This window comes from Cervus canadensis, chromosome 32 (assembly GCF_019320065.1).
Source record: "Cervus canadensis isolate Bull #8, Minnesota chromosome 32, ASM1932006v1, whole genome shotgun sequence".
NCBI classification, from domain to species: domain Eukaryota; kingdom Metazoa; phylum Chordata; class Mammalia; order Artiodactyla; family Cervidae; genus Cervus; species Cervus canadensis.
The window spans coordinates 18,984,231-19,001,185 of NC_057417.1; the positions used below are offsets into that span (position 1 = coordinate 18,984,231).

Below are 16,955 nucleotides of genomic sequence, written 5' to 3' on the forward strand. Positions count from 1 at the left end.
TTTTGACCACAAGACATGTGGGAATCTTAGCTCCCGGACCAGGGTTCGAACCTGCATGCCTTGCATAGGAAGGCAAAGCCTTAACCATCAGACTGCCAGGAAAGACCCCCAGCAGAGACAGTCTTTTACTCGTCGACAGGGTTAGGGAGCGGGAGGTAGATTGGCCAGGGTTCCGAGGGGAAAATGATGTTGACACTTGAAGAGTGGAGAAGAGGATTGAGGGAAGGGCCAGTCTGGTAAGAACAGGTACAGACACATGAGCACATCCAGGCAAGTGAGGGACCAGCAGGTAGTTTATTGTGATAGAAGTGAAATATTGGGAGCAAATGGGGTTATGAAGCTGGGGTCCGATCGAAAAAACGTTGCTTGTTCATCTGTCCATTTGGCAAATATTTGTCGATGACTCGCTGTGTGCCAGCCACTGCCCTGGGTCCTGTCGGTTCTGCAGTGAAGAGAACAGGCCCAAATCTGCAGTTTGTGGCACTTAACTCCTAGTAGTTAGAAGTAGGTGCTAAGCGAATAGACAGGTAAAATAGGAAGGGAGGCAGAGGGGAAAAAAAAAGGCAGGGAAGCAGGGTGGGGGCTGCTAGGAGGGTTGTTATGTCACACAGGCCCTTGGGCAGAGACTAAAGGAGGGGCAAGGGGAGAGCTTTGGGCAGAGAAGACAGTGAAAATGAAGGGCCTGAGGTGGGCACTTGTGTGGCTGAATTAAGGGGTCTGAGGGGCAGGGTGGTGGGAGGTGAGGACAGAGGGGTAAAAGCCATTGGTATAGAGCCTTGTGGCCATTTGTAAGAACTTGTGGGCTTCCCAGGTGGTGCTAGTGATAAAGAACCCACCTGCCAGTGCAGGAGACGTGAGATGCTGGTTTGATCCCTGGGTCGGGAAGATCCCCTGGAGGAGGGCATGGCAACCCGCTCCAGTATTCTCTCCTGGAGAGTCCCCTGGACGGAGGAGCCTGGCGGGCTACAGTCCATGGGGTCGCAAAGAGTGGGACACGACTGAGCGACTGAGCAGACACAGGCTTTTGAATGAGTGGGAGGGGACTCATGGGAACATTTCCACTGACAGAGGGCCAGGACCGGACAGATCTGAGCAGGATACGCCCCCTGGGCTACGTGGGGAGAGTAGACAGTGGGGAAGGGCAGGCGGGGAGACCCGTCAGGGCCGCTGCAGAAAGGCTGTGGAGGTGACAGTGACTCGGGCTGGGGGGCAGCAGTGAAGGAGAAGAGAAGGCAGTGGGTGCAAGCCTCGTGAAGATGGAGACACTTGGATCTGTGGTTGGACCCGGATATGGGTGGCGGAAAGAGAGGAATAAAGAAGGACTTTAAGTTTTGGTCTGAAAAGCAGAGAGACTGGTCTTCACCTGTGATGGGAAAGAAAGTGGAGACAGGTTTTAGGAGGAAGATCAGAGATTCAGCTTCAACGCCATGAAGACCTCAGTCAAACAGCTGGAGGGAACTTGCCTGGCGGTCCAGTGGTTAAGACTCTGAAATCTCAAGGCAACAGGCACGGGTCCAGCCCCTCTTTGGGGAACTAAGAGGGACAGCCTAATAATAATAATAATAAAGGTAGCTGAATATGGGATTCTGGAATTCAGAGGAAAATCCTGTCAAGCTATATCTATCTGGAATGTAGAACCATCGATTCTTTTTTGAGAAGAGAAGTAGGGTGGATGGAGGTCATTAGTTATGCAGGTTATATAAGAAAACAACATCCCTAAGAAAATATTTTTAACCTGTTAGATCAGCCCACAATCCCTTTTGCCGATTGCCACCCCTTCCTAATCCGTCTTCCCCTCCTGGAGTAACTGTTGTCCCAGACTGGGCATGCCTCCTTCCAGACCTTTCTCTGTGCATCCACATACCCCAGTGAATCCGTAAACTACATGTAGTATCTTGGGAGTGTATGTGTTTTAACAAAATGGTAACGTAATGAATGTGTCGCATGTGCTTTTGTCACTTGTCATTTGCCCCTCTTCTCTGAACCGTGTCTTAGAGATCCACCCTCGGTGTTACAAACAAACCTAGCTTTTTAAAAACTTGTCACCGTATGTTATGGACAGACTGTGGGTTATTCAGCCGCTTTCCAGATGGAGGGCATTAGCATTTTGCACATTCCTCCTCCAGCACCTGTGTGGGTCTCTCTGGTAGATTCCAGGGATTGAACTGACTGGGTCTGAGTAGATTGAAGCTAGGCGGGGTTTTGTTTGTCTTGTTTTAGTGGAGACTGCCACGCTGCTCCCCGGAGTGCCTCTGTCAGCTTCCTCACCAGCCGTGGCAGGTTTTTAATGAGGGAGGCCACGGAATCTGTGCTTTAGAGCAAGGCACAGTGGCAGGCTGTGGGTTGGAAGGAACGAGCAGGAAGCCAAGAGACCAGGGAGTGTGTGGGCTGCTGTTCCACTCTTGGGTTTCCCTGGTGGTTCAGCAGGAAAGAACCTGCTTGCAATGCAGGAGACGCAGGAGATGCAGGTTCGATCCCTGGGTCGGGAGGATCCCCTGGAGGAGGGCATGGCTACCCACTCCAGTATTCTTGCCTGGAGAATCCCACGGACAGAGGAGCCTGGTGGGCTACAGTCCATAGGGTTGCAAAGAGTCGGGCACAACTGAGCACGCACTCACGTTCTGCTCTTAAGAACCCACATTTTGGGGGAGACACGGGCTACTTTAGGGGCTGAGAGAGATGGTCCCCTTCCCTTCCTTTCCTCCTGGAAATAGATGAGCACAAGTGAAATGCCGCTCTCCCGCAGCCTGCAACGCCTGGCTTCTTCCCTGTCAGCCGGTTTCTATTCCTAGCCCTTCTCACCAGCTAGAAGTCATCCTCTTCTGACAAAGACACAGTCGAGACATTATAAAATCGCTGTTTTTATTAGAGCAGACCAACTCCTCCATCATCAAGACCCTTATCCTGCCACCAGCCTGGTAGCATCCTTGCGTGACACGCTCGACGGCGCGTTCAAGGGCTGGTGCACGACCAAGGTTGTGTTTGTCACTAGCCTCGCGCCTGTTGGGAGAGTGTGATCACAGCCCCGCTCCTGAGACAGACGGAATCCTACAGCCAGCTGCTCTCCTGTTCCTACACTCTCCTGTGCCTGCATGGGAAAAGGAAAGTTGTAGCCTCTGAAAAGTTACGTCATCTTTTCTTTGCCTGAATTTCAGGTGGGTGTTAACTTTGTATAAATTGCCTTCCCGGTTAGCTCAGGGAACTGGGTCTAGGGTCTCAACTTCAAGTTTAGATTTTGTGCACTTATAATTAGAAACTTTGAAATGTTTCTCGTCAGCCTCATCTTCATTGCTAAACCTTTATCAAGAATGTATTACACAGCCGGCAATATTTGAAATGTTTTGTGTTTATAAAGTAGGTGCTTTTAATCACCATCCCACTTCTTTTTTCTTTCTTTTTTTTTCCATTTTTAAATTGAGATACTTAATTTACGTAACACAAAATTCACCATTTTAAAGTGTGCAATTCCTGGACTTCCCTGGTGGTCCAGTGATTAAGCCTCTGAGCTTACATTGCAGGTGGCACAGGTTCGATCCTTGGTTAGGGAATTAAGATCCTGCATGCCTTGCATTAGGGTGCCCAGATGGTTCAGTGGTAAAGAATCTGCCTGCCAAGCGATTTCCCATTGTATGGATATGCCACAGCCTGTTTTTCCATTCATCCATTGATGGACAGTTGGGCTGCTTCTGCTTTGGGGCTATTACAATGCATGTCCCTAGGACCACATCTCAGTTTGACAGCTGAGGAAACTCGGGCACCAGCGTCATTTCTCAAACAAGCCGGATGGGATTCTTACCCAGGTGCCTGACTTCACAGCCAAATCCTGACCACCCACCTTGGCTGTTTAGCTGACGAATGAAGGTCTGGGAATTCTGGACCTATGCCGCATACCTTCACGACAATCGTTTTTCCAAATTAAATATTGAGCCCTGTGGTCTGAGGAGTTCATTTCTGGGGACTTGGGTCTGTCCTGTTTGAACTCATCACTACTGTGGGACATCCTGGCTAAGCCAGGATTGTTCATTCAGTTCAAAATGTGTTTATCAATGGTCTTTGATGTAATTAGCTCAGCCCCGTCCTGGGAGTTCATGGTCAAGTAACTGACATAGGTTCCCAGGATGCAGACTCTGGGATGGAACTGTGTGTGCAGGAGGCTGACTGGGGGGTAAGAGGGGCTCTCAGGAAAAACTGGGGGAGGAGATGGCAACCCCCTCCAGTATTCTCGCCTGGAGAATCCCATGGGCAGAGGAGCTTGGTGGGCTGCAGTCCAAAGGGTCACAAAGAGTTGGACACGACTGACAACTGAGCACACACACACTCAGGAACAACGCCTGTGTGGATGAGGGAGCAGGACTGGGCACAGGGGGGCGCGGAACTGTGACGCCAGCCGTGCCGATCCCCCAGGGAGCTGTGGGGTTGGGTGGCCCTGCAGAGGTGCCCCCAGTCGAGGCAAGGAGCCTGGGTCTCTGTTCCTTTGTCATGAGCCAGTATCAGAGATCAGACATAACCCGAGGTTAGAGAGGCTTCTCCCTGGGAAGGGACACAGCTCCCAGCAGCTAGAGTGTGGGTGGGTGACCTGGGCTCACGTCCAACTCTACACATCTAGCCCCATGTCCGTGGTGGCTCAGATCAATGCTCCGACAGAGAAGGTTCTGTGAAGATGCTGCCGGAACACGGCTGAATGGAGGGTGTAACTCAGCCTGGGGAGGGGGTGAGCAGGGAGGAAGGGTCATCTTAACTGTGCCGTGAAGTGGACCCCAGACCTGCACGTCCACTGCCAGCCCATGAACTGCTCCTCTTGGGTGCCTCAGTGTCTCCACCCGACTGCCCCAAACCCAGCTCAGCCCTGCCCCTCCTCCAGCCTTGACCTCCCTGAGAAGGGCACTGCCATCCCTCTAGTTACACAGGCTGGAAGCCACAGTTGGTTGGTTACTCAGTCGCTAAGTTGTGTCTGACTCTTTGCGACCCCATGGACTGTAGCCTAGCAGGCTACAGTTTTCCAGGCAAGAAACTGGAAACCCACTGGAGCGGGTTGCCTTTTTCTTCTCCAGAGGATCTTCCTGACCCAGGGATCAAACCCTTGTCCCCTGCACCGACAGGTGGGTTCTTTACCACTGAACCACCAGAGATGCGGCAGAGTCACCTTAACACCTTGTCCTTCCTTGCTGCCTTTCTCCAGACCATCACCCAGTCCTCCGTCCTCACATTGAAAATAGCTTCTCCCTGCCTTTTCCTTGTTGCTGACACCTCTTGTCTGATCACCCACAGGAGCGTCCTCCCAGCGCCGCACCCCCCAGCACCCACTTCCGGCCGACTCTCATTCCAACCTCTCATCCCAACATCTCCCCCCTGCCCCAGTAACCCCATGTGGCTTCCCATTGGTCTGGGGTTAGGAGCAAAACTCCCTTCTGTGGCCCACATGGCTTTGGTGGTCTTGCCTACGTGGTCCCGAGTCATGCGCCTGGCTCCCTTGCCCCCCAGCTCCAGCCCCTCTGCTACTCCATGTCCCTCTTACTCTCTGATCGCTCTCACCACGTGGCCTTCACTTGTGCATCCACTTTGCTTAGAGCACACACACCTCTGCGCCCCTAAATTAACTAGTTCATCCTTCATGCTGCAGTTCTGTTGTCACCCCTCCATGGAGCATCCACTAACCTCCCAGCAACAGTCATGTTTCTTTTTGAAAACCAGTCAATCCTGAATATTCACTGGAAGGACTGATGCTGAAACTGAAGCTCCAATACTTTGGCCACCTAATGCGAAGAGCCAACTCATTGTAAAAGACCCTGATGCTGGGAAAGATTAGAGGCAGGAGGAGAAGGGGACGACAGAGGATGAGATGGTTGGATGGCATCACTGACTCAATGGACGTGAGTTTGAGCAAACTCTGGGAGATAGTGAAGGACAGAGGAGCCTGGTGTGCTACAGTCCTTGGGGTCCCAAAGGGTCAGACATGACTTAGTGACTGATCAACAACAAGGCGTCACTCACCCACCTCCAGAAATGGTTGATGATGTACGTTTGGTGGTGGGGCCCTTTGCTTAACACTGCTCTTCCTCCCTAGACCATCTGTTCCAAGAGGCAAAGGAACCGGTCCCCATGTTGAAGAGGAAGTGCTCAGTCAACCTAAAGAGGGGGAAGGGGAGGAGGGAGGAGAGCAGGACTGGGCAGGGAGTAAAAGATCCCAGATCCCACGCCCCAGGGATGAGATAGGGGCGAACCGTCATCTCTACGTGCCTGAGTCTCCGGGACCTCACACAGCAGAAATCTTGACTAGTGTATGAGATGACATCTATTCTGGGACCCTGAGTTCCACCCACTGCACCACCCTAGACTTGAGCAGGACATTTCACTCCCCACCTGGCTTCCGCACCGCTTAGCACACGTCATCGGCACAAACAGCCTTTGCGCCTCATCAGGCTTTGAGCTGGCCTGGAAATGTCAGAAGCCAGGGGATCACCATTGTGCCCTGACCTCTCCTGTCCATCCCAGCCTCAAGACGGCCCCCGGGTCTCCTGGCACTGGGCCTTTGCACATACTGCTCCTGCCCGGATGCCCACCCCGTCCCTCCTCTGCCTGCCCCCACCCACCTCTGAGCTCCCTGCAGCCGGCATCCTGACCTCTCCTCTGTAGAGTCGGCCCAGCCCCGAGCCACACCGGGCACCCATCCTCTCCACCCACCTCTCCCGGGCCAGCACCCCCCAGCCCCACCACCGCCTCCGAGCAGTGTTTGTCAGTGGCCGCTCCTCCAGTTCCTCGAGGACAAGGAGCTGATCTTCCTGCCTTCGTCTCCTTCTTTCCCTCCTCATCCCTACCTTTTCACAAATCCACCACCTCTGCCCCCATGGGCCTTCCATCCTAGTAGGGGAACCACAAACAAAACAAACAGGTCATTCCAGAGCGGGGTAGGTGTCGTTGCCACATCGAGGAGGCTGAGAAGGCTGGGGACAGTCAGAAGGGGCCCCCAGAAGGGCCCCACATGCCCACAAGCAAGAGGAAGCATTCCCGGCCGGGGAGACCGCAAGTTCCCTGGCCCTGAGAGGAGAGAGGCATGGCCTCTTGGAGAAACAGTCACAAGGGCTGTTGGGCTGAAGGGTTGTGTGGGGGTGGGAATGAGGTCAGGAGGGTGGTGGAGCCAGATTATTTATCATTGTCTCCGGCCCTTAGTGCAGCACCCACTCTGTAGGAGAAGCTCAAGGAGTCTCTGTTGAATTGATGGGGAGGGGCCCTGAGGGCTCCCCCGTCTTCCAGGGGGTGAGCCCCGCTTGCTGGGCAGGAAGAGTTAGGGAAGGTCCCAGTGATGGATGCGCTCGGTGAGAGTTCCATTCCTTTAGAAGGAAATTTTCAGTGGATGTCCCCGGTGGTCCAGTGGTTAAGAATCCACCTGCCAAGGCGGGGGACGTGGGTCCGATCCCTGGTCCAGGAAGATTACACAGGCCGTGGAGCAGCTAAGCCTGTGAGCCACAACTGCTGAGCCCCAGCACCCTAGAGCCCATGCTCCGCGGGAGAAGCCACTGCGATGAGAATCCCTCGTACCACAAGTAGAGAGTAGCCTTGCTCACCACAGCTAGAGGAAAGCCCGCCCGCAGCAACAAAGACCCAGTGCAGTCAAAAATAACTAATAAAAAATTTAAAAAAAGAAGCTACTCTTTATATATATGTAAAAAAAAAAAGTTCTCGGATACAAACCAAGTGGTGGAGGCGGAGACTGGAGGGAAAATTCCACCCAGGTGACGTCTCTCCTCCCATCAGGCCAAGTGATGGCGCTGTGGGCTTGGAGGCTCTGACAGGCAACAGCTGCCCTGAGTCAGTTTAGTACCAGCCTGGCAAACACTCAGAGGCTGTCTGTACAACTGGGCTTGCCCGGGGGCCCTGCAGCCTGCGTCCCCTCCCGAGCTCTCAGGGTGGGCGGTGGAAACCCTCAGCCCCTGGCAGTCCCGCTCCAAATCCTCCACTAGCCTCCTGGCCACTTCGGAGTAAGCCCAGAGACCTCACCATGGCCTCCACCCCCCACCTCAGGGCCTTTGCACATGCTGTTCCTGCCACCTGGAAGAGCCTTCGTCCAGATTCCCATAGGGGTCCCCTCCTCCACTTCCTTCAGTCTCCGTTTGAAAGTCTTTTCACCAGAGGCCTTCTCTGACCCCCTGGCTAACATAGTAGCTCCACCCTCTATTCCCTCTGTTTTTCTCTACCTCTTATTTTCCACAGCACTGAGCTTCATTTGATATACTATACCCACCCCCTGCCTTGTTTTTTCAAATAACCTGTCTCCTCTCACTAGAATGTAAGTTTCTTGAGAGTGGAGACTTTGATGTGCTCTCTGTGTGCCCAGAGGAGTTGTTCAATAAATACTGAGTGAATGAATGAATTGGGGAAATGAGGTCAGCGTCACCCGCCACTCGGGGTCATGTGAATGTGGAATTTCGGGCCTTGCACTTCCACGTGTGTGGTTTGCATGCTTGCAGGTGGCAAGTAAACACATGCTATTTCAGAAGGTCCGTATTTCTCTTTGCCTTCTGTTTATGGCAGGCGATAGTGATTTTCCATTTATGGCATTAATATAAAGTTTCCTTTTTGAAGCACGCTCATTCAAGATTAAAAAAAGAGAAAATCTCTGCCTGCCTGCCTAAAAGATAGTTTATAATGCACATTGCCGTCTTACAAAAAAATGTTTTCTGAGAATAAAAGGAAATGTTAATTCTTTTCGAGCGGCTATTGAAAAAGATTTTATAGATAGCTGTGGAAGAAAAAATGGTTTCATAAAGATACAGCATCCTGTGTCCTGGAGTCCAGGAGGAAACCCTAGATTCTGGATCTGCGTGAATATTCTACTAACCTGAAGCGAAATATAAAATCTCAAGGTGTACATTGGTTGCAGGAAACAATGGTGCATAAGTATTTGAGAAATAACCCCAAGCCTTCCTTTAATGATCCTCCATCTGACTTGCACATAAGCATGTGATTTTGTCGGTCTGTCTACCCATGGCCATGAGAAACTCTGCTTCAGTTTGTGTTGTTTTGATCCACCTCTAGGGGGCAGTCTCAACCATTGGTTTAGATCTTGCAACCTAAGTGTACAGAATGTGGAGTCTTTGTTATTCTTGTTTTAAGGATGGGAGTGCATCTGATATGTCAGCAAAAGCCTCAACATACAAGCTCAGAACTATACTTTTTCATTCAAGTAATATGCATTCAGGACTTACTGTGCTGTGCTGGGAAAACCAAATCACTGGGAGAACACTAGGATGGGTTTTGAAGGCAGAGTAGGAGTTTTGTACTGTAAGATACATTTGGATCGTTGATTTCTAGGAGCATAGGGCCATCATTGAGAACATTCATTAAGGTGTTTTTTTTTAAATTTATTTGTTCATTTTTTATTTGGCTGCATTGGCTGTTAGTTGTGGGACCCAGGATCTTCATTTTGTCTTGGGGGATTTTTCATTGGGGCCCATGGATTCTCCAGTTGTGGTTCAGGCTTCAGAGCACGTGGGCTCAGTAGCTGTGGCTACTGAGTAGCACGTGGGCTTAGTTGCCCTGCAGCTTGTAGGATCTTAGTTCCCCAACCAGGGATCGAACCCGTGTCCACTGCATTGCAAGGCGGATTCTTGACCGGTGGACCACCAGGGAAGTCCCTCAGGTATTATTTTAAACCTCTACTAAATGCTCCACCGTTGCTATGTTCTGGTAGTGACTTCAGATTCAGATACCTGTTAGTATTATGTTCTACCACTGCATCATTGAGAACTCACTCAGTGTGAATCACACACACACACACACACACATACATACATGTGGCTTGAGTAAAGAAAATAATGTGTTAACTCTTGTGACTTAAAAGTCCAAGTTAAAAAAAAAAAAAAAAAGTCCAAGTAGTGCTGGCTTCAGGCGGGGCTAGATACTGGCTAGACCAGTTTCTGTCTGGTCGTCTATCTGTGTCCTCAATTCTGCTGCCTCTGTGTTGGTGTTACTCTTGGACAGATCTCTTCTTGGAAGATAGAAGGACATTTATAACTGTGGGCCTAATCAGTTGATAAAAATAGCTTCTTCATTTTGGTGGCCCTTAGAGCTTCACAGCTCATGCATGCACGCTAAGTCGCTTCAGTGGTGTCTGACTCTGTGCAACCCTGTGGACTGTAGTCCGCCAAGCTCCTCTCTCTATGGGATTCTCCAGGCAAGAGTACTGGAGTGGGCTGCCGTGCCTTCCTCCAGGGAATCATTCCAACCCGGGGATCGAACCCAAATGCTTATATCTCCTGCATTGGCAAGTGGGTTCTTTACCACTAGTGCCACCTGGGAAGCCCCCTTCACAACTCATATCAGCTAATAATTCCAGAGGAAGAGAGAGAGGGACTTTTCCAGCAGATTCAACCAATCCCTGGTTTGAATCTGTTGACCTGACTTTGGGCAGAGCCCTAAACCCGTCACATGACCAGGGAGACAGACTAGCCAGATTAGCCTGGCCTTGGCGGTCGAGGCCTCAGTCATGTGCTCGCCCTTGAGGGGTCACCAGTGTGATTTCCACTCACACCATGTGTGCTGAGAGTGAGGAGAGATGGTTTCCCAAAGGAAAACCGAGGAGATGTAACTAGAAGAAAATGAGTAGGGGCTTCCCTGGTGGTCCAGTGGTTAAGACCCCGAGCTTCCACTGCAGAGGGCATGGGTTTGATACCTGGTCAGGAAGCTAAGATCCTGCATGCCCTGTGGTGCAGTGAAAAAAAAAAGAAAGAGAGAAAGAAAGAAAAAATGACAAAAACAACCAATGTCCACTGTCTTCCCCTGGACATGGCCTTGGGGCAATTTGCTTCAGCTTTTAAAGCCTCAGTTTCCTCCTATGTAAAATGGGGATAATGATCCCAGGGCATAGCATTCTTGTAAAGTGAAAGTGAAGTCACTCAGTCGTGTCTGACTCTTTGTGACCCCATGGACTGTAGCCTACCAGGTTCCTCTGTCCATAGGATTTTCCAGGCAAGAATACTGGAGTGGGTTGCCGTTTCTGCATTCTTGTAGATGCCCACAGAAAGCACCTTAAATGGTCATTGACGTGGCCCCAAACCTGGGCTCCAGTAATCTGTAACATGCGCTTGCTGCTCATAAATCGTCCCTGCGGTAAGATGTGGCACTTGGCCGGGGGAGGAGCAGAACAGATGGAGTAAGTCAGGTGTGCGGAAGTGCTCTGTGAACTCCGCGTGGTGCCCCCGACACAGCGTGTTCACAACCTCATCATTAAGCCATTCCAAGTTATTGTTCTTCTCCAATGGGACTTGACACCTGCAAAGTCAGGTCCCCGACATCTGCCGGCCCTGGAAACCAGTCCAGTGTTCTCAGCTGCTCGTGAATGCAGCTCAGGCTCTGGCACTCGCTAAATCAACCCTCTTTAGGAGAATTCCAATCTTCTGGCCTCAGAGGAGTACGTGATCCCTGAAATATAGACTCTGTCGAGCTCCTTTAAGCATAACTGATTCTAGGCGTTTCTTTCCAATTCCATTTTTTTCTCCCCAGAGAGAATTAATAATATGGCCATTGATAAAATTCTACAAATTTCTCTGGGGCTAGCATTAGGGATAAAGATGATAAGGAGAACAATGATGGCAGTGGGACTTGGCTTTCACGTCACGTCTGAATTGCTTAGACCATTTGCCGTACTTAACGTGAGCCTCCTCGGCACCTGTCACTCTAAGCAAACCCAACTTCTGACTGATCCATGAGCCTTTCAGGCTTTTTCAGACTCCCCAACCTTAGCTCCTGCTCCTCCTGCTGTGTGGAATGCCTTTCTCTTGTTGTCCAGCGAGGCTTTTAACTTGCTTTTTTCAACATTCGTGTGTATGTCGTGTGTGTTAGTTGCTCAGTTGTGCCCGACTCTTTGTGACCCCATGGACTGCACCCCCCAGGCTCCTCTGTCCATGGGATTTTCCAGGCAAGGGTACTGGAGTGTGTTGCCATTTCCTTCTCCAGGGCATCTTCCCAACCAGGGATTGAACCCAGGTCTCCTGCACTGCAGGCAGATTCTTTACCAACTGAGCTACAAGGGAAGATATTTAATATTTATTTTTATTTATTAATATTTATTTGGCTGCTCCAGGTCTTAGTTGTGGTACACAGGATCTTCCATCTTCATTGCAGCATGTGAGCTCTTTAGTTTTGACATGTGGGATCTGGTTCCCCAACCAGGGATCGAATCCAGGCCCCCTGCATTGAGAGCACAGAGTCTTAGCCACTGGACCAGCAGGGAAGTCCCCAGACCATTTAGTTTTCAAATCTGAGCTCAAACGTCTCCTTATTTATTCATTTAATGAGGGCCCATTGTGTGCCAGGCACCATCCTAGGGGCTTAGATTATACAATGCGATCAAAACAGACACAGTCCCTGCCTTCATGGAATTTACATGCTAGTGCAGGGAGGGATGGCCCAGTAATAAGAGGCATGATGAGTAAGATCAAGGAGAGGTTCTATTAGTGAGGGCTTGGGAGTGTGTGTGTGTGTGTGTGTGTGTGTGTGTGTGTACATGGCTTGCCATTTTTAAAAATATTTATTTTTGCTGCATCGGGGTTTGGTTGATCTTTGTCGTGGCACATGCTCTTTAGTTGTGATACCTGGGCTCAGTCTGTGTGGCGTGTGGAATCTTAGTTCCCCAACCAGAGACTGAACTGACATTCCCTGGATTGGAAGCCCGGAGTCTTAATCACCAGGAAAGTCCCTGGAATTTTAAATAGGATGCCTGGGGAGGATGTCGCCAAGAAGGTAAGATCTGAGACCAGCCTTGAAGGAGATGAGGAATCTGGGTATTTACCCGGGGGAAGGATGGTGAGTCAAAGGCCCGTGGGTGGGTGGGCACAGGCTGGGTGTTTCGAGTACCGGAGTGATGAGGTGGTCAGAGATGTGGATGGAGGCTAAGTGGGTGGGGTCTGGTGGCCACTGGGAACCCATGCAGAGTCCAGAGCAGAGAAGTGGAATGATTCGGCTTCCCTTTCATCAGGACTCCCGGGGTGTCGCAGGGAGAATGGATGGCAGCGGGGAGGGTAGGAGCAGGAGGACAGTGAGGAGTCCTGAACCGGCGTGGTAGCAAGGAGGTGGGGATAAGTGGTCAGATTTGGGAATACGTGGTGTTTTTCACTTGACGCTGATGGATTGGACCTGGACTGGGAAAGTGAATGAGTAAGTGAGGCTTTCAGGATGACTCCCAAGGATTTGAGCCTGGCCGTGCCCTCAGGAGCCTCCCTAGTCCCCTCCTTCAGATCTCTGCATCACATTTTATACATTTTTGTTATAATCCCTTGGGGCTTCCCTGGTAACTCAGCTGGTAAAGAATCTGCCTGCAATGCAGGAGACTGCGGTTCAATTCCTGGGTTGGGAAGAAACCCTGGAGGAGGGCATGGCAACTCCAGTATTATTGTCTGGAGAATCCCATGGACAGAGAAGCCTGGAGGGTTACAGTCCACAGGGTCGCACAGAGTCGGACATGACTGAGCCACTGTGCCCAGCACAGCATAATCAATTGTCTCCTTTTTTTGACCTCAGATGCCCTTGGGAATCTGATGAAAGTGATGGACTCTCTTCCCAGAAAAATACCATTATGCATTTATTTGAATGGGTGTCCCCAGACTCCCGTGCAGGCCATTCCCTAAATTACAGACCCCTGGCCAGTGTGTTGTTTGACTGAGCCCCTGACAGCAGGGAGTGCCGTTCACATCACTCAGAACCGGAATGGGGGGCGGAGTTGTGAGGATCAGCCCCTGACTGAGGGTTGGGTACAGTCTACAGACAAGCTGGGATCTGGCTACCCACTGGGTTGAAGTTTTTGTTAAATCCTCATTGCATAGGTAACAGCCACACAGTAAACACTTGATCAATGTTTGCTGAAAGACGATGATAAACTTGATACTTTACAAGGTTCTCCCGTGTTTTCAGGATGTCTGGTGTGTGTGCGTGCTCAGTCATGTCTGATTCTTTGTGACTTCATGGACTGTAGCCAGCCAGGGTCCTCTGTCCATGGGATTTTCCAGGCAAGAATACTGGAGTGGGTTGCCATTTCCTACTCCAGGGGGAAGTCTTAAATATTAATTAATATTCACTCACTCTCACACTCCACGTTTTATAGCCTGAGAAATAGAGCCTCAGCAAAGTGAAATATGCCGTGCCAGGGAGAGAGGTGTCTGGCATCTGACCAGGATGAGAGTTAACTGGGTGGGCACTTGGTCATCCTCAGTGGTTACCATCACGGAGCTGGATGATGTGGAAGCTGCGACTGGGGCCCTGGGCTCCAGGCTTCCCACATGATGGTTGGTCCCCTCCTTCCCCACAGTTCTACACTCCAGAAATTTATAATCCAGCTGGGGAATCAGTAATAAGAAGCAAGAAAAGGATCCTTAATGACTTCCACTTTTCCCCTGGTTAGTTCTTAGAGTAGACCTGCAAGGTAGACCTTATTAACATCCCCTTTTTACAGACAAGGAAACAGAGGCTCAAAGAAGGTAAGTAGCAGAGTTCAGGGCTCCTCTCCAGGTCTCCAAATTCCCAGATAATGAGTGAGCAATAGATATAGTTAAAGGCTTACAACATAGCACTTAATTATATACGATTTCACCCTGTATTGTATGTAACTTAATACTAATTGTGGGGTTTCAGACTGAGCTGAAGTGAGAGGGGGTGAGAATGGCAGGGAAGCCTTCGTGAAGACTTGGGGAGCTGAGCTGGGCCTTGAAGAGGATCTGGGGGGAGCTGGGAGGGGAAGGGAATCAAATAATTAAGGCATCAGGACAGCAGTGAGCTGGGTGGGGTGGGGTGGGGCTAAGATGGTACTATTTAAATAATGGAACTCCGTAAATGGAATTCTAATATTCATTGAGAACTACCCAAGTGCCAGATTCTGTGCTATCTTTTTATTGTTATTGCATCCAACTCACCTTCAACTGTATGTTGTTGTTGCTATTGTTTAGTCACTAATTCGTGTCTGTGACCCCGTGGACTATATAGCCCGCCAGGCTCCTCTGTCCATGGGATTGCCCAGGCAAGTATATTGGAGTAGGTAGCCGGCCGTTCCCTTCTCCAGTGGATCTTCCCAGATCAGGGATGGAACCTGTGTCTCCTGCATTGGCAGGTGGAATTTTTTTTTTTTTTTTTTTAAAACTACTGAGTCACCAGGGAAGATTATGAGGGAAAGACAGATCCAACCAGACAGGTACTATTTTTACCTCCATTTGACAGGAACAAATAGCACTGTTGTGACTTGAAACCAGGCCTCCCAGGTGGCGCTAGTGGTAAAGAAACCATCTGCCAATGCAGGAGGCGCAAGAGATGTGGGTTTGATCCCTGGATCGGGAAAATCCCCTGGAGAAGGGAATGGGAACCCCCTCTAGTATTCTTGCCTAGGAAATCCCGTGGACAGAGGAGCCTGGCAGGCTATAGTCCATAAAGTCGCAAAGAGTTGGACTCAAGTTAGCGGCTGAGCATGCAACACACACTGGACTCCAAAGCTCACATTCTTCACAGCTCAAGTTCAATGCTGACCTGATTAGAGATGGACGTATTGTGAATAATGAGGAATAAACAGGACTTGTCCAGTGCCTCACTGGCAAAGTGTGGCCCATCGGGCATTGCCTGGGAGCTTGTTGCAGGTGTCAGCTTGGGCCCCTGAATGAGAACCTCGCTTTCCACACAGTCCCAGGTTATTTGTGCACACATCAGCATTTGAGAAACATGGGGTTGATGAGAAGTTTTGCTGGCTCTGTGCCTGAGCTCTTCAAATCTTTCCAATGACATCTCCCTCCTGGCAGAGGCAAATAAATGTATTCCCGGAGGTGAAAAGCCAGGGCAGCCCACCCCGAGCTGAGATCTCTTTGAAGTCTCATATTTCATCTAAAAATGTCATTGAATATTTCATCCCGTACCATAATATATCAGTGGCCATTTTAATATCTCAAAATAGTTATGTAAATTACCGTGGAGTAGGATCCGTGTTTCCGGAAGGCGCATGGGATGGGTTTCCTTGTATCTTAAATGGGGTAGTAATAACCACTTCAAGGGTTGCCGTGAAGATCAAAGGAGAATCATGTATATGGAAATGCTGCGTCAACTGTCCGCCTCGTACATGCATTGTTCTGAAAAAGGAACTGAGAATCCTCTCCAGACATATCCCGCAACCTACCAGCTCTCCTGAGTTCATGGTGCTTTCCTCACAGTCAAGATGAGGCAGGACTCAGTCCAGGGAGGACCAAGGAATGTCTCTGGGCTTCTCAGGAAGCCAGGGAAATAGGAATAGGAACACCTATTGCTAATTTGTTTAAATTTCTTATGATTTCATAGTATCATCCTTTCTTATTACTCCTCACTTCCTGATTGGCCAGATTAGTTAACCTGAAAAACCCTGGGAAAACTTGGAGGCTTCAGAGATTCAGGGTGAGAGAGAAGATGGGAATCCAGCATCCTGTCCCCTGGTGGCCCAGAGAGAGGGGAGCCTGGGAGGAAAAGTGGGGGGCGACAGGGAAAGAGGGAAGCAGATGGTCACAACCTAGAGTCCTTCCTGCAGGAAAAGGGGTGAGAAGGGGGCTGGGCTGTCAGCCCTGGTCTAGCAGGGACTCTCTGGCCTCCCCGCCCAGGGGACCCCTTTCCTTGTAATCAGAAGGAGATGGGAAGGCAGAGCGAGAAAGGCCCAGAGAGGCAGGATGGACAGAGACAGTGACCATCCACATCCAAGGCCAAGGAGGATGGGCAGCCAGAGAAGGTGCGGGAGGGGAGGAGCCTCATTCAGAACCGCGGAAGCTAAAGGGGGAGAATTTGGGGAACGGATGGGTCGGAACAGCTCCCCGTGGCCCCGGATCAATGGAAAAGGATGAAGCCGGAAAGAGCTATTATATTTGCTTAAGGAGGTTATGGATCACCCTTGGGAAGAGTTCTGGTAGATTAATGGGGTGCAAGGCAGGTTTTGAGAAGCTAAGAAGAGAATGATGGAAATTCTTTTT

General features: G+C 50.3%; 1 protein-coding gene across 7 annotated transcripts in view; it reads left to right on the plus strand.

Annotated features, from left to right (window-relative positions):
* LOC122433296 (katanin interacting protein) overlaps positions 1-16,955 on the plus strand; it is a 228,546-nt gene that overhangs the window by 41,297 nt on the left and 170,294 nt on the right. The window contains exon 2 of one of the 7 annotated variants that reach the window (XM_043456084.1): positions 2,993-3,155. The exons of the other annotated variants lie outside the window; for them this stretch is intronic. The gene's annotated coding sequence lies outside the window, so the exon portion shown is untranslated. The remainder of the gene's footprint in view (positions 1-2,992; positions 3,156-16,955) is intronic. 7 annotated transcript variants of the gene reach the window in all.